This window comes from Aedes albopictus, chromosome 2 (genome assembly GCF_035046485.1).
Source record: "Aedes albopictus strain Foshan chromosome 2, AalbF5, whole genome shotgun sequence".
Lineage (NCBI taxonomy): Eukaryota > Metazoa > Arthropoda > Insecta > Diptera > Culicidae > Aedes > Aedes albopictus.
The window spans coordinates 381924187-381948878 of NC_085137.1; the positions used below are offsets into that span (position 1 = coordinate 381924187).

Genomic DNA, 24692 nt, shown 5'->3' on the forward strand with positions numbered 1-24692 from the left:
GTTACGCCCTGTAGGTAGTGTTGCTCGAAATTGGGTCGGCCAAATTTTAAGATGAGAGCGGAAATACAACCTTCTCTCTGTTAGGCTTCAACTGCTTCTTACAGAATTTAGCGGTAACCCAAGTAACACACTTGCCACAGAATAGTTGTTGCGAATAGTTCCTATACGCTAGGCTCTTTGAGGAACTGGCAACCCTGAAGCAAGTCGAGCGACGTTCAATACAGCAGCTGCCTATTGGAGATTGCCTACAAAGAGCAGTGCGTGTTAGTTCGTGGAAGGCAGAACAACGATAGACTGTGCACTGTTGTTGGGAGATTTGTGCGTGAACTAATACTACAACGTAATATAGTTTATATTGTAATCAATTTCTGTTAAATTAATTATCTTTTTTGTGTAAGATTTTCGACTGGAAGTTTAATGTTTAAATTTATTAAACGATTACATTTAATTTAAACGATTAAATTGGCATTGCCCATTGCAATGCCAAATTAATCGTTTGGATTCCTTAAACTGAGAAAGCCAAAATCTCCAAATTAATTATCTTTTTTAATAAATTTGCAGTTTTTGAAGCTGCTTGAAATAGAAGCTGCTCTCAAAATGGTATTCTAGTTCCGAATGTACCACACGCCCAAACAAACTTCAAAAAGTTGTACTCCACCAGAAGCATTCCGCCATGGAAAGTCTAGAAGACGAACTTTCCCTTCTGACTCCATTGTAAATTTTTAGGCGGTCCTTAAAATCATTGAAGTTTGTTGTGGTGTGGACTTTCTTCGGCACGAACAGACAAAAATTGAAAGCAGCTTTGGTTGGAGCAGCTTCAATGCTGGTAATATATCATTTATTATACTACAAACTAATTAATTAATAGGTACTAAAAACTCTCTTACATTTTGCTATCTTTACTTGCACTACGTCCACCTCTTACCACAACAGTTTACTTTCTGCTTCGGCACTGAACCGTGTTGCCAGTTTCACCAAACTCAAATCTTTCCCAACAATAGTCACCTGCCTACGGCAGAAAATCCCTGAATAAAAAAAAAGAAAAAAAAGGTACCTACCTTAATACCGCCGAGCGTATATAGAGCATCATCTTCATCGGGCTTGGGCGATGTTCCTTCAATCTCCCTGAACGTGCAGGGATCGCAGCTCTCCCTCAACCGCGTGCAGCCAGCGCGTTGGAGGTCACCCACCTCTACCTGGTGCCCTGCTAAATATTGTTTTTTTGCTTTTCTTTCTTGCTACATCCGCACTACGTATCCAGCCCACTGAAGTCTGTCGTATTTCATAAGTTTCACAATATTCGCTTCTTATTAGTAGTACACTTGGTACAACTCGTGATACACGCGTCGATGCCACACTTCATTTTCTTGTTTCCCACCGAAAATTATCCGCAATACTTTAAGCTCGAAAACTCCAAAAGCTTTTTATTCTACCTTCTTTGGCGTCGTAGAGGGTTACCGGAAGAATCAGCGATTTATACAGAGCGAATTTCGTTTCCGTTTGCAAGTTACGTAAATGACCGTATTCGCAATTGCAATAGGCCATTTCACTTCACGGGAAACGTCACATGTCACAAGTATTCCAAGATAAACAAATTCTTCAACACTTCCAAATACACAGTAAAACCATGTGCGACTGTGGAATCGAGTTCAATTCTACGCCTATGTTGGTGATGGAGATAGTCGAGTGTCTCCGTAGCTTGAAGGAATAGAAGCGCTCGGCCAGTGAATTGGAAGTCGTGAGTTCGAGTCTCACCGGAGTACGTGGATTTCTTTCAAATTTTATCTTCTATATATATAAAAATGCAGTAGCATACGTGGGACCGCGCATAACTCACGAACGGAACGTCCGATTTGGGTCATCTTTGTTTTGTTCTGTTAGTTTTCACCCAAGGAAGGTTTATGAGCCGAAAATCATAGAGAAATATGGAGATTTTTGAAAATCGATGTTTGATACATTTTGAACGGAGGCTTGGTCTTGGCTAGAAACTTGAAACGTCAAACAACGCAGTAGGCAAGACAAAGTTTGCCGGGTACAGCTACATAGTTTTAATTAAAATCTCAATTTGTTCATCGAGCACATGTTTCTATTGTGCACATGGATGTCAAAGCATTTCCAACAGTGCAAATTAGTTTGGCTGGAAGACCATGTTCTGACATTATTTGCCATAGCTTATTTATTTCCACTGCATCGTACGCTGCTTTAAAATCAATGAAGTCTGCAGTTTATACTCCCGAAGTTTATCTAGGATCATCCGCAGGTGACCATCCGTCAAACAATTGGCCCTCAGGAAAGACAGCCTGGTATTTGCCGACAAAGGGCTTCTCAAGAGGTCTCAGAAAAATCGCAACAATATCTTATACGCCAATTTCAAAAGGGTAATTCCTCTGTGACCTCTGGCACACTCTAGTCTGTGCTCGCTCTTGTAGATTGGTAACATGAAGCCATCCTCATGTGCCATTCTTCATTTTCCCATATCTTTAAAAGAATCTGGTCGGTTGATTGATGTAGCTGCCCGCTTCCGTGCTTAATAAGTTCAGAATATGGTATTTCCTGGAAATACCAAAATCTGGTATTTTCTTGTCAGAAGTAATATCTGAAGCATATAAAGTGTAATGTAATACAAATATTAAAACAGCCATGCCGACTGTGCAGAATACCCACTGGGACTTGGCCTGCCTCGCTTCAACTTAGTGTTCTTTGAGCACTTCCACAGTTATTAATTGAAGGGCTTTCTTTGCCTGCCATTGCATGAATTTGTATATTGTGAGGCAAGTACAATGATACACTATGCCCAGGGAGTCGAGAAAATTTTCCCGACCGGAACGGGAATCGAACCCGCCGTCTCCGGATTGGCGATCCATAGCCTTAACCACTAGACTAACTGGAGACCCCAATCTGAGAATATCGTATATGAAAAACTTGTACTGCTAGATCAGTTCTACAAAAAAAACCGCTCTCTTTCGAATATATAAGGTATATGTCACGGACTGCTTTCGAAAGATGCTAATCGGTATTCACCATGAAAAACGGGAACAACCTCTTCAAAATTGAGTACAAATTCTATAGTGTCTATAGTTTCAGATATATAGGGTGTCATTCACCGCACGATGCGGGAAATCAGTGTTTTAAACTCATTATAGCCCACTCACTCTCACTTTTTTCTAGAAAATCTTAATCTATTCCCGACTGGCGTACAAAATAAATGACTCATTAAACTTGTACTTGCGTGTACAAGCTTCCGTAGTATCGACAATTTTCCATTAGGCTTGCCTGCTTAGCTGCACTTATCGATTGCGTTCCACTCTGAGCGAAGTTGCATGTGCAATTTTCAGATAAATAGGGGACATCGTGGATATTTGAAGATATTTCAATTTTAAGGGCCGTGCGGTGAACCAAACCAGCTCCATCGATACTACGGAAGTTTTTACACAAACACGATTTAATAAATTATATATTTTGCACTCCAGTCGGGAATAGATAAGGATTTTCTCAAAAAAGTATGTGAGAGAGAGTGGGGTAAAACTTTTGAAATACCAAATAGATAATAAAAAATTTAACAAAATAAATTAGAAATATCTCTCCCAATTCAAGATGGAGAAAGTCATGATACCAACTTTGAGTTTAACAGATTTTAGAAAACATTTCATGACGAAGAGAAATATATTAGGTCAAAGATTCGCCTCAAACGCTGGAGATGGAGCCATGGCATTGTTTATTTCATTGGTTGAAATTTAATCTTTCAAAAGCCAACAATCAAAAGAGATTGAGACACAAGCAGTACTGATCTTTTCAGGGCCATCGGAACTTTGCAAACGGTCGAGAAAAGAATTAACACATCAAAAAATAAACATCTCAACTTACCTAAAAAAATAAATACCCGTGTGATTACTGAATGGCATCATGCGATAATCTTGATCATTCTAATAAAAAAAAGTTTCACCATATTGGTTGCAGGGTTGTTTGCTTGTAATTCTCAAATATATAATATTATGAAATGGAAAACATTGCCTGAACCTACCTGAAATAAATGGTCTAATAGTACACCAAGTGTAGATCCTGGAATTTTCCTGCATTTTAATTAACCAAACTGGAGAATAGCAAGATCAAAATATGTTATGTTTTGTTGTTATCTTACGCCGCAACATACTATTCTAAGATATTCTGCGTATATTACGGGACGTTACAACATACAAATTCTTGTTCGTAGTTCGTTCATGTTGATTTCACCTCTTTCACTAATTCTTCTTATAAGGGACCATCCGTATACTGCATGGCCAGCAACATCAAGCTCTTTAACCCCCTCGCCCTCCCTCCCCTCATGGACGAGAAAGGACTTCTTTTTTACATCTACCCCTCTCCACTAATGTGCACGAGGAATTCTAAAAAAAAATATTTCTTTTTTTTTTTCAAAACGATTGTAAAACTTTGATTTTGGAAAGTTTGTTTTTTAAAGATTTATTCCTTATAAACAATGTTTTAAATACATATAGTTCACAATTATATTGATTACTTATATTCCATTATTTTCATAATACAAACTATCAGCATTGATTTTTTCTTGCACTATATCTTTGTTCAATGCGTGGTTGTCTTATTTTTGTCGAGAAAGTTTATATATGGTGGCATTTTGAAAACTTTCGAATATTCAAACATTTTATCTATTTACTTCTTTGAAATACTTGCAGAAAAAAGAATTAAAGCAATATTTCGTAATTGCATAGCGTCATTTCGAAACATCCCAGAAAATGTCTCATTTCACAAAATCAAGTTCAAGAGGAAATCTTGAGTTAAGGTGGTGATATCATCGTAATCATTGAATTTTGTTTTCTCGTGTACAGGCCCGGATTAAGGATTGTAGGGGCCCGGGGCCAGAGCTGATGTGGAGGCCCCTCGGAGGTACAAATGCGATGAGAAAAAAAGTTTTTATGAACAGTACTTGATCAAAATGATACTTAAAGTTAATGTTTAGTAAACAATAACGGTTATTGTGGGGGCCCCTAAAATGTGGGGGCCCGGGGCCCGGCCCCCCCCGGCCCCCCCTTAGATCCGGCCCTGCTCGTGTAAATCACAAATGTTTGTTGTGAAAGCGTATTCACAAATGTATTTCAAATAAAATGAATATATTTTTATCACAAAAGTGTATGTCTTATACGAGAAAACTGCTGTAGAAATTTCAATGGCTACTTTTACAACCTTGGACCTGTAACATTTCCATAGATACTGTTAAACGTTGTGGTAGGATAGAAAAAATCCATTGAAAACCACCAAATGTCTTCACAAAAATTTAACCTGTTACAAACTCCAGAATTCTTCTTAATAAAGAGTACAATTTGTAGATTTGCTAATGTTTCAAAAGATCTAAAAATGCTGCTGTCACAACCTCGCTGCCGTTGATCACGATTGTTATGCTCGGTTTCATTGCCGGCGTCATACATGACCCCTCTGGAATTAAACGGTGAAGTTGTTTGTTTGTTAACCAAAGAGTTAAGTGCTAGTTAACATGTTTAAGTAAATATTTTCAGTTGATCCACTGAATATAAATGTTGTTTCATTGTACGAAATCACTCGTCATGTTTACAAATGCCATTCGTTGTTTTCTGCAACGAAAAGCTTCGTAAAGTGCATGAGTTCGTTTCGTATAAAATCGCTCCGACAAGTTTTTTTGTCTCTTTTTTTTTGTCGGAATAACATAAAACATGCTTTTAAAAAAATACCACAGGCTTCGAATTACGTATCTTCTGATTTATACCTACCAGTGCTAGCCACCCATCTGTGGACGCTTGTTGAAGCCGTCCGAAAACAACCAGAATGCTTTCCACTTTGGTTCTGTTTATAAAATAACTTTTACTTCCAACCGAGAGCACTTTGTTGCATTCTACGAAGCGAAATTTTCTTTTTACGTATGGTTAGTAAAAAACGTTTGACATTTGTTTATTTTGTTTCATTCTACAATGCGGGAGCTAAAATCTACTAATGAGCAAGTTTAGTGTCTGTCGGATTCGTGATTTCGTACATCATACAACTCCATTTGTACTGTTTCAGCATGGTGGTACGAATGGACCGTACATTTTACGCAAATTGCTTCCAATTTACGAAAACTGGTTTTACGAAGAATATTCTGAGTGTCCTCATGCAGTTTGTATCATTCATTACGTTTTGAGCGAAGAAGAATTGAAAATAAGTTAAAGTTGACAAGGATTTCAACAAATCACTTTTTTCATGTTTCACAAAAGTGACCTATAGCTTAGTTTTGTTATTTAGTTGAAAGTTGATTGAAAATTTACTGCTCTCATCTTGAAATTTTCCAATGAAATTTTCAGCGACACTTCTGAAATTTAAAATTATATTTTGGAAAATATTTGGAAACAAAAAAAAAACTTTCAAATGATGTCTAAAGTTTCTTTGACTTTTTTGTTTATTCTGAATCACTTAACCTAATTTACAGCTCTATTGTCCACTGGGGCACTACGTGAGCAATTTCAATTGACAGCTGCACTAACATTTTGTACAGCGCCTACATTCTATTCTACTTTATCGAACTGGTTTGCCTTTCTGCTGCTTTCACTTTTTCTACTTTATATTTAGTAGAATGATGAGCACAAGGATGATGATGGATGGCCGTTGTTCCTTTCCAGTCCGATTGGGGGTCCATTATGAGTAGCAGTTCGCCGATGTCCAGGTATCCGGGTCCGTTTGAGCCATGGGGCTCAGAAGAGGGTCAGTGTCAGTTGCTCTCGGGGGAAAAGCAACTGACGAAAAATTGCAAGAAAAATTGCAAGTGCCGGGGCTGGAATCAAACCCATGACCATCCGCATATGAAGCGAACGTGTGACCAACTACGCCACGGGCCCCGGCTTTCTTTGACTTATGTATTATCTTTTGAATGAAACCTAGATATTTGAAATTGGACGCAAATTGGCGAGGAGGCAGGCCAAAATCAATACCATGTTTTCGATCAGAGCTAACTTTCGATCAGGAGTGTAAATCGATCAAAAATGGTCAATTCTCGTAAACCATTCCATCATCAAATACCACCCAATCCGTCAATAGTATGTACTCCCGATTCTTTTTTTGCACGGGTGTGGTTTTTGCTATAATTTTGTCAATTTTCAACCGATTCTCATGAAATTTTGTGCACATGTAGGCACAATTAGTACTATCATTGCACAGAATTTCATGAGAATCGGTTCAAATTTGATTGAGTTATAGCAAAATAACGACCCATGCAAAAGAAGAATCGGGAGTAATACATACCGTATGTTGTAACTTTTGCCGCGAACTTTCGAATTCTAACCCATAGTGCGGCGATTGCGGCGATGGTGAATGTCAGCCAAGCCAGCCGGTATCACGGTGTGCGGGTTATCTGTTTTCTTTGATTCTTCTCTTCGGTGGGTGGATGGGTTGGTTAGTTTGGAAAGCGGTGGAAGGAGGCTGATGTGGGAGATTCTTTTCCCTTCTGTGTATTTTGGAAGTTATTGGTGCGGTGGGTTGGGATGGAAGGTCGATGCGATGGTGTGCAATGATTGCGAGAGAGGTTTTCCTCACTCTCGTGCGGTGAGTGACTCGCGCAAGAGAGTGAGATCCCGATGGTTGGTATTCGGTGAGGCTTCCTGGTGGTGTTGGTCGATGGATTATGTGATGTCTTCTGAGAAGGGTGGGCGCTGTGAAGGAGAAGGTCGTTTCTGCTGCGTTCGACCGTCCGAAGGGTGGTATGGTTGAACTTGAGAAAGCCGTATAGAGAGTGATCTTATAGGAAATGTCGCGGCAGGGTGTGAATGTGTGCGCAGATGCCTTTCTCTCTCTCGCGATTGTTGGGCGGATGCATTTCCAGAGAGGGACGTGGAGTTCTGGAGAGCGATTGTAAACCTCGGTCACGTCTGGATGGTTGCGTTCTCGTCAGTTCAGTTTTGTACCTACGGTTGATAACACGGTCAGGTTCGGATCGAACTGTTGTTTTCGTCAGCGCATTCTCGGTGCTCCAGACAGGTTGAGTCACCTAGCAGGAATTTGCCACGCGACACATTCCGTAGTTCGCTTGTTCCGTTGCCGTTGAGACGGACCTGCGATATTGTGCGTTCATCTGCGAAGGATAGCTGAGGCTTCCGTGCGTGTAGTCGACGCGAATAGTTGTTTTCCTTGAGGAAGGAAACTGTGCTCCGTGAATCATCCCTTTCCCCCGAAAGTCGGTGTAATTCGACGGCCATTGTTGGTGTTGGTGTATCGTCCCATCGCGTACGTGAAAATATTCGCCTTTGGGTGGATTGTGAGGTATTGTTATTTTCATCGGGTTTCTTGAGTCACCACCCCCTACGACACGACGACGACGTACTTCATAGAGTTGAGGGAGCAGTGTCAGTGTGCCGAAAGCTGTGTGTGCGAGATTTCGCGAAGAACCCCCCAATCGGAAGCGTTTCGCTGTAGTCGTGCAGTGTAGTGTCTAGATATCTGCGCCGGCGGAAAGCTCTCCGGAGAAGAGAAGAACCATCATCATCGTCATCCATACATACGAGTGCGACCATAGTTTCGTACACAGAGATACACGGTGCGAATTTGAGCTCATTGCCAACATCGCCTCTATTGGTACTGCTGCGCTGCACTTCTTAGGCGTGGACCGTCGACGTCTCGGTTTTTCGCGACTGCCACCTCCGTCAGTGTTGTAGAGTGTGTTTTTCCGGCGAAAGTGTGTGACAACAACGCCCTACGGAAGATAGCCATTCCCGAGATCATCCCCAAGAAATCAGGTTCAAGTGGAAGTGTGCAAGTTTGCTGAAATCCGAAGAGGGAAGAATACCTAGTGCTTATACATAGTGTGCTCCGGTAGTGAAGCCCCCTGTCTAGCGAAAATCTGGAAGATTGCCAGTTGTAGTGTACCGAAGTCCTGTGAAGTTCCTCAAGTTACCCGATACGTCTCGGTTCCGTCACCGCGCCGACATCAGTCCAGTGTAGCATCATACCACAGAGTGTTGCGGTTTTTGCTCCAGCAGTTCCAGCCCTCGAGTGTTCCGGAAAGTTGACTCGACTCGTCTGTGTCTCTACGTTGCAGCCTGCCAGAGCGACAGCCACGTTTTGTTAACCGTGAAAATTGGATTATATTACTTCGGGCAGATCGATAGCTTTATAATTAAAACTCGCACGCCAAGGAACCGCCGAGAAGCTCTACGGATCCGGTTGAACTGCGCCGCAGCTAGGAAACCGGCCACCGTAGCCTCAAAGTAAGTCCACCCATCACCACATGGGCCGATGACCGCATGATTGGGTTTGGTCTCTGCGTCTGGTTTGGTCTCGCTCGTATCGGGACAGGAACAGCACGCTGCTCATTATCGGGGTAGATGAAACGTGATTCTTGCCTTCCTCGGCCAACTCGGGCATGGCCGAGGTTGCGTGTCAGCGCTTTTAGCCGACAACTCAACCGAAACTTTCTGCTTTTGCAATTATACTCATCATCATCTCTGCTTCGTTGTCCGGATTCAACCGGGCCAGGTCTTATTGTTGGAGCGCGTGTGGTTTCCTCCCGGTAGACTCCCGTCTGGAATGTGCATTAAAAATGGCGACACAACCACCCGGAACCTTAAGTCTGCATCACAGTCGACGGCAATCAATGTCGCCACGCCGCTGTGTGCTGGCTGCCAGACGGAAGAGCGAATACGCGAGGAAGAATAATTAACAACTTCCGTTTTTGACTGCTTGCCTAGCCTAGAACTCGCCGGCGCGGAGTATAATGTTGTCTACTGTGTGGGGATTTTAGCTCACGGTATTCTTCTAGGGGAGATCGGGGTAATGCGCGTCCCTTAAGGGGTGACTTGATTTTAGCCATTAGGCGCAAAGAAATGTCCATCATTGTTGCCGGCATACAAAACTGCAGATCAAATAACGCTGTTGAAGCAAAAGTATGAAAGGTTCTGAGGTTCTACTGTGTGCTACAGCTGTCATAATTCAAATGTAAACGGGTGTTTTGGAGTTACATCGTTTTTGGAACTTAAATGTTACGATATGGTGCGAGTGAGCAAAGAGATTTTTCGTGTCCAGTTTAACAGCTTTGTTCCATTTTGACCTTGTACTATATGAAAAGAATGCGGTATTGAACAATTTCTTGACTTGTGAATCTCCAAGTTAAGTGATTGAGCAGATAAGAAGATAATATTGCAGTCGATTAGCGCAAAAATTGGATTAGTCGTTCAACCCCAACGGCGCGTTTTAAACCGATTCCCCCTTACTTGTCCATGCAATAGCAACCAACAACAACAACAACAGCAATAATAATAAAAATAATAGTTCTGGTGGTGATTCTTTTTTCTCGCCGGGCTCGTCCGACTGTCTATGTGCGCTCGGGTGGACCCAAAAAACGGATTTTTGCTGGAGCAGTTTTCTTCTGCTAGGTCGCTAGACCGTTGGTTGCTAGTTTCCCAGTTTGACTGCGTGGCAGTCGTCCGTCGTAGACGACGCTGGCGACGCCGACGACGACGACGACGATGCAGATGCGGTTTAGTGGATTTTCCTTCTACCCTTTTCTCTCACACAATCTCTTCGTTCGCCGGTAGTGGGAAAACCACCGCACCACCGAATGGGAAGAAGAAGCCATGGGAAAGCGTATCATCGCGGGGGACGGATGAATGCTGCTGCTGCATGGGTGTGTGCATGTATGTGTCCGCTGGAAAATGGTAGTGCAGTAGCAACCAAAGCAGAAGCACACACTGTCTGTCTGGTCTAGTCTGGTTACGACGGACGACCGAGGCCGCAGCAACGTGGTGCCGGTGCTTTTCGGGAAGATAATTGAAAATTCCGCTTATTGCTTGCACGCTGCTGCTTCTGCTGCCACTACTACTGTCGGTTTCCATGTGTGTGAGCTGTGTTTTTTGCGGATTATTCCGATTTCGGGGCTCTGGGCGTTCGTTTTGACACAAGTAGACAAATGGAGACGGTCATGGATGAGTGAACCTGGGAGATTGTTAACGATGCATGACTTGTCTACGTTTTGTGTGGGATTAATTCCTGGGGATCTTAATGTCTACACAAGTTGGTTCTGAATATGTACATAAAACTATCTATCTTTGCTGAGTGAAATCTGATCAGCAATACCTCTGTAAGTGTACATTGGATTCTGGACAGCCCTTATAACTCTAGGACGAGTTTCTGAAGACATTGCGTGAGAAAAAAAAATATGGATAGACATCTGAAAATATCCTTAAAGTCTCCGGAGAAGTAATAAAGGCGTGTGAAGAATTAGTATTAGTTCAAACTGACGAATAAGAAGAAATAAAAAAAATAAAGTAATAACCATAGAAATTCGTAGGAAATATCTCCGCACAAATTGCTTGCTGAATTCTACAAAAACTGCGAGGACAAATTCCAAAATTGTCTAGATTAATTTTAGAAGCAATTCTCGGAGATTTTTTGAAGAAATCCTTGTCTTAAAAATAAGATTTGGAGGATTCTCTGCAAGATTTCTAATGATGATGAACCTGGGCGTGTTAGTGGAATACCTGTAAGTAAAAAAGAAAATCGGATTAAGTAGTGTTCCTTTTAATTCCACTAAGAATTTGCATCCTTTGACAGATACGTATTTCGACCTCAACTGTAAGGTCGTCTTCAGTGTCTTCTACTTGACTCGAGTCAAGACTAATTTCTGAAATATTCTCTGGAAAACTTTTTGGAAGCCAATCTGAAAGAATTTCTGGAGAAATTGTTGTGAGATCATACTGGGACTGACTGGGTTTTACGGAAACTTGGTGTTTTTCCGGCTTTCAGTCACAGAAAAAGCGTTGATTATTTCAAATCATTGCCTACGTTTCGATCCTGTGGTTGGGATCCTTATCAGGGCTCGATATGAACCAACTTGTGAAGATCGTGTTGATCACACGGAGGATCGCTGCTATTCTTCCAGAAGTTCCTCGCAAATTCTCCAAGAAGTTCCTCGGGTATTCTTCCAGAAGTACCTCGGGAATTACCGAGGAACTCTTGTAGGAATTCCCGAGAAACTCCTGGAGCAACTGCTCGGAGATTTTCCGATCTACTTCTGGAGGAATTACAGCGAAACTCCGGAAGAAACTGCTGGGAGAATTCCCGGGGAACTCCTGGAGGAATTCCCGAAGAACTCCTGGTGGAATTCCAGAGGAAGTTCTTTCAGGAATTCCCGTAGGACTTTATTCGAAAACTTTTTTCATGGAGTTCCTTCAGTGATTATTCCGTGAATGCCATTTCCGAATGAATCTTTGGAGACTTACTTACTGCAAAAAGAGAAGGTACTCCTGAACGAATCCATGGCGAAATTTCTGAAGGACTTTACTAAAGATGTGGAAAACCCCCGAAAGAATTTCTCAAGACATCTTTGAAAGATTTCCCTGGAGAAATTTCTGAATAAATATCAGGAGAATTTTTGTATGCATCTCTTTATAATTTTAAAAAGCCGTCTTTGTGAAATTTAAATTTGAACTTGATACAGATTTGGCCAATGTCACCCGTTTTGCGTAATTTGTGAAGATTGTGCAGTGCTTAATGAATAAGAAATCGAAAATGTGTACAGTAAAAAAATATCTGGAATTTACGATGGACATTCAAACGCAGTTGCTCATTCGTCGGATATGTGCCCCCACTTTCAAGTTTCAACTCAATCTACAGGCTGGCTACGGCAGTTTTTCAAGACAACTGATAGAATTGATTCGCCCGAGATACACCATATATTTACCAAGCCGGATTCTCAGCGGTGTTTGAACTCGGACTGCAGGTTACTCACTGCTGTTATTCAGCTTTTTCTAATAGCCAAATAGCACCCGGATAACGATACCGCGTTTTTATGGTGAGATTAAACAATCCCAATACTTGCTACTAATTTTTACTCTTCCAGCGGTAATCAGTTAAATAAAAATTATAAAATAATAATTTAAAATAACTCGTTGTACGCTTTTTCGCCATGGAAAGCATCCTATTGAACCCCATCCAAATTCCAACTCCAGATATCTACAAATAGGCCCAAGTTCTTGGACATATTCTGAGTAGATATCTAATCAGCATTTCCTCCCCATCCCGCTGATCATAAGGACCTGGCCAGGTGTCGAACAAAGAGGTCGTTCAATAAATGAAAGGTCTGTCAAGTCCCATGCAGCTTTTCTGGCGCATTTAATGTCTCTATCGACAGCCACCCCAGGATGTGTAAGGTTGGCTATGCTATGCTATCTCTTTATAATTAAAAATAATCTTTAAATTTAAGGCGCTGGACACTATTTCTTCATTTAAATTTCTAGAGGAATCCCTTGTGAAATATCCTAAAAAGTTCCTGGAATTTTTTTTTAGGCTTTTCATGATGAAAATATCAAAACTAATTCTTGGTGATTTTCTGAGAAAATTTATGAAACAAGTATCCTAGTAAAATGTCAGCAGGAATCCTTTGAAAAATTCCAGCAATTAAAAAAAAAATAATTAAAATTTTGTCCAAAATCTCCCGAAGCTTTCCTGAGATATCTCTGAAGAATTTTGTAAAAGAATCCCTAGAGAAATTTCAATTTGAATTAATGTAGAGGAAATTTTGAAGTTACGCTCGCAGCGCCACCTAGCGGCAAAACTATAAAACTAAAGATTTCTGCATACATTTGGCCAAGATTTGCCATACAAACTTCAAGCTTGTTGAGCGCCCCTTTAGGCTTTATCGATTTTGCTCAAATTTTGAACGTAGCTTCTGGAATTCCAAAACAACTGATGCAGGGTGTAAGATTTGGCATTTTTCAATCATTTTGTTTTTCATATACGTGTGGGCCACCCTACTGTTCAGAGTTTCTAAAGAGCCATCCTTAAACCACATGATTATGGGGGGATGGATTCATACAAAATTGTTGTATGAATGAATGACCAAATGGGGGAGGGGTTGGTTTCGGAATCCACGTTGTTTATGGACAGCTTTAAGAAACTCGTGAACAAACTTCTCAACAAAGCATGCAAGATTTTCTTTAGAAAAAGTTCTAGTGAAATGTCTGGAAGAGTGCGTAATCGCATATGACAAGCCTTCATGATGCAAATGGTTTTTTGAAAGTGTTTTTTTTAACTGCGAGAAATTTCCTGGAAAATTTTGTGAAGAAAAATTTGGAGCAATTTTTAAGGTGAAGATATGACGAAGCCACACTTCAAATTTTCAAGAGCACAAATCTGAAGAACCAATTGTCGGCTTGCGCTGAAAAGTTGATCGATTGGTTACCAGCTGGATGTGACCAATCGATCAAGTTTTCAGCGCAAACCGCTAACTGGTTCTTTAGATTTGTGCTTTTGAAAATTTGAGGTGTGGCTTCATCATATCTTCACCTTAAGTAATCCCTGGAAGAATTGAAAAAAAAAACTGAAGGAATATTTTTTCCTAAATTTATTAGATTGCTGTAACCTTTAAAAAAAAACTCTATTAGGCGATATTTACGAATAGAACAAAATTCTAAATTCCATGAAGAAGTTTTTAAGCCTTGCGCTCAGGGTGAGAAAGGATGGAATAAAGGATGGGATTTGGAATTGACAGGTAGGGGAATAGCATCGTCACCCTTGAATAAGACACTATTGCAATGGCGTAAAAAATGGGTTCAAACAGCGCCCTGAAAAAGGAACTGTTATGACGTAAAGAGAGCCTACAGCACCTTACCACAGCGGGTTAAGAACAACAGAACAGCCTGAAGATTCAGGTTCTTGAAGTGAATTTCACGTAATAAGTGCTTACAGCTACCTCATACAATTGTATCAGCTTGCTGAATATTCACCATGTAATAGCTGAGTCGGCAGTGACCCGTCAATGCTTTGGTCAGCATGCTGTAATTCTGCTTAGACAGATTTGTTAGATACTTCGCCAGCCCTAGAGATGGCTCAGTACAGTTTTGTTTGACGAATGCCTCCAAACTATTCCAGTATTGTGTGAGTGATAGCCCAAGTGTCATCCCGAAGCTTCGATACAGTAGCAGCTGGATCAAGGCTAATGAAGTCACGTGATGCTCAAGTGCGAGCTAATTCATTTCCAGCGCTGCAAGAATGACCAGGTATCCAAAGAAGGTGAACAGCATTTGCTGAATTCAGCTGCTTGTTTTGAGCTCAACAAGCGATAACTAACTTCGATTTAGAGTTAGCAGAAGCAAGTGCTTTAATGGCAGCCTGGCTATCTGAACAGAAGTATATTACTTTGCCAATTACGTGCTGCTGAAATGTCGATTGCACATAACAGCAAAAATTTCGGCCTGAAAAACTATGCAGTGTCTAAGACTGATGTAGTCTTAGCTCACGAGAGTGAACACCCCCAGCCCGACCTTCGAGAAGGGAGCCATCAGTAGTGTAACATACGATGCCGTCTGAAATACTTCTCTCCACAGAGCCAGATGTCTACTCTTCCCGGAAAGGGAATTTGTAAGATCACTTGGAGCAAGGACAATGTTGTCCCAATTCACCAAAAGTGGAAACAACGAGGTGTGTGTTGATGTGCGGTTCACAGGAGTTTCCTCTAGTAGACCGAGTACCCGTAGACGGTAAGTGCAAGAAAGTGCTTCTTGTTTCAGATGATTGTATAGTGGGGCAATGTCAAAGAGAACTTCGAACGCTGCCGTGGGAGTTGAAGAAAACGCTGCAGACATCGCCATTAAGCACATCCTTTGGAGATGGTCTAATTTTAATTGGATCGTTCTAACTTTGCCCTTTTGCCACCACACAAGACATCCATAGGCCAATGTTGGTCGAAAAATAGTTGTGTAAAAAAATAGTTGTGTAATAGTTGGGCTTAAGATCTCAAGTTGTACCAGAGGTTCGCCGGCATTGCCCGAAGCCCAAACAAGTTTTCTTGATTCTGATCTCAATGTTAGGAGTCCAGGAAAGCTTGGAATCAAGAATGACTCCAACGTACTTTACATGTTCAGTCACATCGATTTCAGAATCAAAGAGACGGAAAGGTCGAACGCCTGTCCGTGAAAAGAACAATAGATGTTTTCCTCTGATTAACCGACCGGAAGGCCATATTGGTGACACCAAGCCCCAAATTCCGGAAGGGAGCAACAGTAGGAAAAACTATTATTGAGTTGCCTTAGGCTGTGAACCGTTTCGCTTGTTCGTTTAACTTTTAGTTAAAATTTGACACTTCGATAGTTATTTTGAAAATAACCCTATTCGCGAGCAGGGTTAGTCTTGACAGTTCGATAGTTATTTTTTGTTCGCAATGATTTGGCTGCGTACTGTATTTTGTTCCAAATAACTACTCCTCTGTCAAATTTCAAATGAGCCACCGTCGTGGTTATTTTTTAACTTTTCGATGGCAAATAACTATCCAAGTGTCAAATTTTAACTAATAGTTAAACGAACAAGCGAAATGGTTCACACCCTTAATAGCGTAACCAAAACCATTTATTCCTAGGCACGGTATGCATATAGCCGCATAACACCACAAATTGGGGGTCACCTGACTACACAGTAAAACCTAAAATGTGTAAGACCTACTCATAAATGCATAATTTCCAGACCACACAAAAATGTGTAGCAGTTACACATTCTAAAAAAAACAGCTCGTACACTCTTCTAGATGCGAAATTTCGATTTTTTTTTTGTTTACCAAGGTCACTAGTAAACCTAATCGCCGTACAACTTTGTTTGCGAATTTCACGATTTTGAGGACGCAGGAGCTGATTTTGTGAATGTGCAAGGGTTACACATTTTTGGTGTAGTCTGGAAATTATGCACTTTAGTGCTGATCGGTTTTAGGGTGTAGTGAACTCTTACCACTGGAACAGGCGGTCCGCTACCGATACTACACATTTATCTAGGCTGATCGAGAAAAGAAGTCAGCTTCATACAGGCCCGAACAGCCGACAATTCCATAAAGCAATACTTATTTTCCACACAGTCTAAAAAGATAAAACCCACTTTGTCCTCAACAATATATTCCAGATTACTTATTTGAATTAACCCATTTGCATAATTTTGCTAATCATGTTACAAGACCATCGTAATCTCACCTCATTACGGCAGAATTGAGCAACCTAGCTCTTCCCACATTATGATTAACTCACCAGGTGGTTTCTTGTATACATTTATCCGACCGAGAATAAAAAAACTCACCATTAAATTTTCCGCACCCCATCCATACACTTCCTAGTTTAACACGAGCGCACCCAAGTCAGCCGAAGCACTCCCAACCCAAATCACACCAAAAATTCGCCTTCGCCGCCAGGCCTCGTCGGTCGTCATCGTTGTTCCCATGATCTAAGATCCAACTTCTTCGTCGCACTGTGCCGGCCGGCCGGCCGGGCCAGTCGTCGGTCGAACCCCTATTATGTGCGTCGTCACCCTCCTAAATCAAGTTCAGCGCCCGACTGAGCGACCGACCAGCAGCAGCAACTACACTGACACCACCCCGTTCCGATCACCGCCGAGTGCCGGGCGATCTATTATTTATACGATCTTGACGATTTCGGTTCCTCCTCGGGCGGCAGCGGCTGCCGATCGTCATCGCATGTAGGTATGGAGATCCCACAAATTATCTTCGCCCGCTCGTTTTTCCACCGTGTACACTGTACAGTCAGTGGAGCTGGAGGTACTTCACTCGCAGTTCTGCGCTACTATTTACCACCAATTCATGTGATCCAGCAGAGCGAAACGATTGTCATCTGAGCGGTCTGATGATGATTTTTCTTTTCGGTGGCAACCCGAATCGGTGTTTGATCGTAGCGTAGTGCTTTTTCAAATTGAGTGATCGCGTTTTAAAATCAAAGCTTTGGCGAAATTCAAGCAAATTATGGCTTTTTGCGTCTCGAATCACCAATAGAGGAATTCCACGGAGTCATGTCAGTCGATCCTGAGCGACCATTTCAAAAATATCTGAAACTTTGCACAGTTTTTCAATTTCATATAAATCGCCATTTTTTGATATTAAACCTTCATATTCACTCACGACTAACTTTTCAAAAGGGTGTATGCGAAAATAGTTCTAAAATATTCTAAAAGCTGTACAGCAAAAACGGATTGTTCGATTGTTATAAATTTTTCAGCAAAGTTAGATAACTAAATGATGATTCCTTAGAAAATATACACTGTAAAAAATTTCTTTTTCTACTTTGAAAAAATATGATATTTGTCACAAAAACTCAAATATCTCAAAACCCTATCTTTTTACCAACTTCAATTTTTTAGGGGAAATGGCCCATTATATCAGCTATCTACCATAAAATTTTGGTGATGGTAAACTGATAAACAAAAAAGTTATGACATTTCAAACATTTCACAATTTTTACATTTAATAACTTGATGATTTTGTGGCTATATCGGTCTCTTTCTACTCATAGTATAAGGGAGTAGAGATCAAAGTGGATAATGAAATGATAGATATGATAGAATTCGCTAGGTAGCGAACAAGTGTGAAATTTTTTATAGAAGGTGAAATTAGGCAAGTAGGCCATGTATTGAACGAATACATCGAATGCGTGAAACTTCTGCCGTGCGACCTGTGCTTTTAAACAGATCGGCTTGGTTGGTAGTTTTCATACCACCTTACCAAGACTGGCAAAAGTTTCAGGCACCCCACTGCCTAATGTATTGTTCTGTTTTCATCACAAATTCTATCGATCGGTAGCTTTTTCGGAATTCGCACTCCGTTCATAACAGAACAATACATTAGGCAGTCGGGTGCCTGAAACTTTTGCCAGTCTTGGTAAGGTGGTATGAAAACTACCAACCAAGCCGATCTGTTTAAAAGCACAGGTCGCACGGCAGAAGTTTCACGCATTCGATGTATTCGTTCAATACATGGCCTACTTGCCTAATTTCACCTTCTATAAAAAATTTCACACTTGTTCGCTACCTAGCGAATTCTATCATATCTATCATTTCATTATCCACTTTGATCTCTACTCCCTTATACTATGAGTAGAAAGAGACCGATATAGCCACAAAATCATCAAGTTATTAATAGAATACGGTCGATAAATCAGCATATGATTTTTACATTTAGTAACAAAAAAAATTTTTTTCTGTGTAAATTATTTCGAGAATTATATTTTGATGCTGATTTTATTGTAAAGGCTACCGCCTGAATTAAACAAGTTGTTTTCATGATACTTTAGTTTGATTATTCGTAATTACTATAGTATCTATTTGAAACTTAGACGCGATCCAGTGTTGTGATCAAAAATATTGAGATTGTCATACTTTTTATTGTACGTGACTGGTGAAAAAATCCCTTGATAGTGTTGAAAAGCTGTTGATTATAAGAAAAATGGAATTGAATTTATTTTTAAGACAAAAGCTGTATAATAAAAGTTTTTTTATACGCGTATACGTCTAGTTTATCCGCAAAAAAAATCCCTCTTACACACTTATTTCTGAATTGCCTGTTCGGTACTTTTTTGACGAGATTATAACAGCAGTACGATCTCGGTAGTTTCGGTAATCGATTTTACTGAGGCTCAGTAAAACAACTGTCAAAATCGTATGGAAAAGGTAAACAATGCATTTTTGCTGAACGAGTTCGGTGCTCAGCAGTTTTAATCTCGTCAAAAAATTACCGAACTCGGTAATCAAAATTAAGTGTGTAGAGAACAGACTTTATGATCGGAAGAATGCGAGTAACTTCAACAACAACAAATGCATAAGAGGTACATACCACAGACAAACAGACGAAACGCCTAGAACAATTTTAGTGAAAATTCATCGCCCAGTTCACACTATCACCACCTGGTGGAAATGTTTCACGAAACACTGCGTTGTGCAATATCGTCATCAGAAGGCGCTAGTGTGAAACGTCAAACGCAAAGAAAAACGATGGGCGCTCTTCTTGTTATGAAAGCCACAACCAAGATTCAAAATGATCGTTGAAGGCGTGGTCAATGAAAATTTCGCCAGTGTTACGTTTGTTTGTCTGTATACATACCTGACAATGCTCACGAAAAAAACAAAAAAATACTACCGCTATGAATATTAAAAATTGTATAGTATTTTTTTTTCTTCAGCCACCAACACCGAACAAGTAAGTTAAAATTAATAAGTGATTTTGTTTATTATAATCTAACGAACAAGATGAACAGTCGCTTTCTTGTAGACCGTTTGATGAAAAAAAATGTTCAAAAGAGTTACGAAATCTCACCGAAAGCACCATAGATAAACTGAAAGAGACTGGTTATGCCCAAATGTCCACATTGTGTACAAAATTACGCATTTGCACGTCCTGCCGTCTAGAATTTGACAAACGAGCCATCTGTATATCATCGGTAAAGCAGGGCGCAGGAAGTTCGAAAACGACAACAACTGAGAAATTGCCATCAGCGACATCTGTTTAAACAATTTAATTACGCCCCTTTTCAAAAATGCCCTGTAATATTCTTCAACATCTATACCCATTTCAATATTTTTAACGTTGCAAAACACGCTTTCAACATTCATCTTGAAGAAGAGGGAAAACACTTGTCCTCAAATGTAACAGCAAATTAATGAATAAACGACTAATGCGCGGAGGGCGTGATAAAATCGGAGCATTACGGTACATAGTATATTATATTATATGTATATATAATATATAATAAAAACAACTTGTTTTACTCACGCAAGGCCATTAACAATAAAATCAGCATCAATCTTCAATTTCCGGCCGAAATAATTTACACTATAAAAAATTATTACTAAATGTGAAAATTGTGAAATGTTTGAATTGTCATAACTTTTTTGTTTATTTTCATGGTAGATTGCTAATACAATGGACCGTTTTCTCTAAAAAATTACGTTGGTAAAAAGATAGGGTTTTGAGATATTTGAGTTTTTGTGACAAAAATGATATTTTTTAATGTTAAAAAAGATTTTTTTCACAGTGTATATTTTCTTAGGAATCGCCATTTAGTTATCTAACTTTGCTGAACAATAAAATCAGCATCAAATCGCGATTCCCGGCCGAAATAATTTACACAGAAAAATTTTTTTTACTAAATGTAAAAATTGTGAAATTTTTGAAATGTTATAACTTTTTTGTTTATTAGTTTACCATCACCAAATTTTTATGGTAGATTGCTAATACAATGGACCGTTTTCCCTAAAAAATTCAAGTTGGTAAAAAGATAGGGTTTTGAGATATTTGAGTTTTTGTGACAAAAATGATGTTTTTCAATGATAAAATAGATTTTTTTTCACAGTGTATATTTTCTTAGAAATCACCATTTAGCTATCTAACTTTGCTGAAAAATTCATAACAATCAAACAATCCGTTTTTGCTGTGCATATTTTTGAATATTTTTGAACCATTTTCACATACACCCTTTTGAAAAGTTAGTCGTGGCTCTAAATAAAAATTTGATATCGAAAAATGGCGATTTAGATGGAACTGAAAAACTGTGCAAAGTTTCAGTTCAATAGAAAATCATGAATTAAAAATTTTCCTTAATTTTGATGCTGTTGCTTGGAATCGCTCAATAGGCTAAACTTACTGGTTCATTATTCGAATGAAAATTTTTCACTTCTTTTAACATTCACATACCCACCCCCCGACAACTCATTTTGAAAATGCTGGCATTTCGTCAATTTTCATCCGAGTTTTTTGAAGTCGCCCTCAATCGATCATAAATTGGTGCAAGTTTATTACACTCAAGTGGTTATGTAATATCCGGAAACATTCCGGAGATATTCCGGATTCTACTGGGATCAGGGGATGGGGCAGGGCTCTGTTTTGTCAAATAGCTTGAAGGAATATTTCGTGTGTTATTGTCTTTGAGAGGCTCCCGCGGAACCTGTTTCAGGTGTTCCGGAGCGGCCATATCAGTTGCTACATACTTCAGTATTTTTTTCTGCCCTATTCTCTTGATATCATGAAGTTTGATACGTCGCACGGCATGTTTTGGTTGCAAACCAGAAATGTCCCCAATGTCACCCCCGTGGAACCTATTCTAGATGTTCCGGGGTGGCCATATTAGTTGATACTGACTTCAGGGTATCGTTTCTGACTCAGTCATTCGAAATCATGAAGTCTGATATGTCGCACGACATGTTTTTGATGAAAACCAGAAGTGTCCCCAATGAGGCCCCCGTGGAACCTGTCACGGTGATCCGGATGGGTCAACTTATTCAAATCTGATTATCGCAGTTGTTATTGTTCACAATGAAAATGCAGCTAAAAATCGATGGTTCAAACACAACAATACACGAAATAATCATTTTTAGTCATTTCGGCTCCCTCCCTGACCCCAGTACAATCCAGAATATCTCCGAAATGTTTCCGGATATTGCTTGGCCACTTCACTGTAATAAACTTGCACCAATTTATGATCGATTGAGGGCGACTTAAAAAAACTCGGATAAAAATCGACGAAATGCCAGCATTTTGAAAATGAGATGTTGGGGTCGGGTACGTGAAGGTTAATATGAAACGAAAGAATTTCCACTGAAGACATCTTTTTTTCGACCCTCGAGTAACTTTTCGAAAACATCTCAAGTGTTTTCACTTACAATTATTTTGAAAAAAATATAGCTTGGATATGAAAAACTGTCCGAAAACAAATTTTATGGGATTGATTAGGATTAACACTGGTCAACACATTTGTTTTGTTTTTTTATAAATAAATCTAAAATTTTATGATTTCCAAAACACTACCACATGTCATAGCTCGATGTGATCTAAATGTGTGTTGTTAAAAAGTTCTTGTTCTTGCCGAAATATCTGGAAATGTAGCACTTCTGCACCAAATTGAACACATACACCCATATATGTAGATGGCTAAATGTTAGTGAAATGCCATGTGCCCTTTTCTGGGCTGTGGAAACGCAGAATCGTATGCTCTTATTCCTATGATCTCTGCCTGTGAATCCTACGGTCGTAGGTTTGATGCTGGATGTTGGCAATTTTATTATTTTTTCAAGAAAAAGGTTTACACATCTTGTCTGATATTGTTTTAATTTTGTAATATCTTAGCGAGTCATTATTAAGCAATTCACTATACTAGATTTTGATACTATTTCTAATCTTTTATCTCTTAAATCAATCGAACCAATATCAGTTTTTCTTCTTCAGTAATTCAATATGTAATAACTGAATATTCTATTCATTAGATTTTATCACCTACTCGGGTGGCGGAGAAAAAATGTATGTTGAAAAGTTCCTAAAAAACAAAAATTTATGCATATATAGAACAGACTAATTCTCTACCGTATGGTTTTGATAACACATTACCCAACTACCATTTTCAGCAAATGAAGCTTATAAGTCATTTGTTTTCTGCTGTGTAACCATTGAATTGAAGCAGTCAACGCTGAATAAAAGGGAAGCTCGTCAAATATAAACCATAAGCTTATACACGGCACAGCAAAACAAGCACCATACAGCTACCAAACTCGGTTTTCAGAAATCCATCACTTGTCACTGGGGTTGCCTTTACTCCACTCTATTCCAACTCCGGAAGATTTCCCGGAAGATGTGAAAAATTGAACAAATCGAATAGGAGTCCCCACTTATGAAACAGCTGCTCCTATACAGTGCAATTCGTAAAAGTGACAAATCCACAAACCAGCAGCGCTTTGAAGGCCGTTATGCGATATCATTACCACTAGAAGCTGTAATAAAGAAACTGTGGGTTTACCAACAAGGCTTATCGGATGTAAACATTATTGTCAAAACAAACTTTAAGCGGGATATATAGCTACTACACAAGTACTTCACAGCTATCCATCTCTGTGTTGTGAAATCATTTGGATTGCTTTCAATGCACTTTAATCCAACTCCGGAAAATTTGCCGGAAGATGTGCAAATCGAATAAGAGTTCCAACCAATAGAACAGCTGCTTTTATACAGTACGTTTCGTAATGTTGCCAAATACACAAAACAGTACCACTTCGTGTCTGTTTAAAGAACACTCTTTCATCTAGAAGCAATGACGAAGAACTTGTTGGCGCAACCACACAGCTTGATCAATGTCAACATTGTTGCGTTTGACGTTTCACAAGCTTTTGCAGCAAGATGAAGTTGGGTAAGGTTTCTTGTGGCACAATTATAAAGCCATGTCTGGAGTAAAACAAAACGGGGTATTTTCTGTGCTATTTATATATAGCAGTGTGCCAGCGACGACATCATCGGGACCAGTGGATACGGAGATCGGGACTTCGATTCTAAGTAGCGTCAAGTACTTCAATTATTCAATTTTAAAAGTAATAATTCCAGTTCCACGTGTATTGCGTCATGGTATCCATTACCCTTTATATATATCATCGATCAATTTGGGGATGCCGTATAACTATTATTTAACAACTGTGAAAAGGCTGAAAAAGCGCTTTCTCAAGATGATATTCACTTAGTGGTTACATAGGAGCCGAGAAAAGAGCTATGACTTGTTGGCATAAAAGCTGCTCGCACAGCATATACATGTGGATTAAGTTCGCCAGATTCATTGGTATAGGGCTTGCATAGAAGCTTATAAGATATTTGAAGCTAATATTTGAAATTAATACTCAAGTATTTCCATCCTCAACCTTATTTTTTTTTTAAATTGCTCCTGAAGTATGCTACATTTCATTCTTCAACACCAAGACAGTCGGAAAAAACCACAATTGTTCGCTATCAAATGCCATCCAATGTAAAGAATGATTTAAAGTGAAAATCAGGAACCTTGCACGACACAGTGTCTTCTAATAACGTTTCACGACTTTCTAAGAGCATTTTTTGTTTAAGTGTAACAAACCTGATTTGAACAAGCTAGGTGAAAGTATATACCTGAGACAACATATTTTGA

General features: G+C 39.7%; 1 protein-coding gene across 8 annotated transcripts in view; it reads left to right on the forward strand.

The window, feature by feature from the left end:
• The window catches only part of LOC109403214 (protein alan shepard), a 789956-nt gene that overhangs the window by 301375 nt on the left and 463889 nt on the right, over window positions 1-24692 (forward strand). For 2 of the 8 annotated variants that reach the window (XM_062853107.1, XM_029878874.2), the window contains exon 1: window positions 7755-9215. The exons of 5 other annotated variants lie outside the window; for them this stretch is intronic. The gene's annotated coding sequence lies outside the window, so the exon portion shown is untranslated. Of the gene's footprint in view, window positions 1-7749; window positions 9216-24692 lie in introns of those variants that run through there. One more of the 8 variants, XM_029878871.2, reaches the window with a different exon arrangement.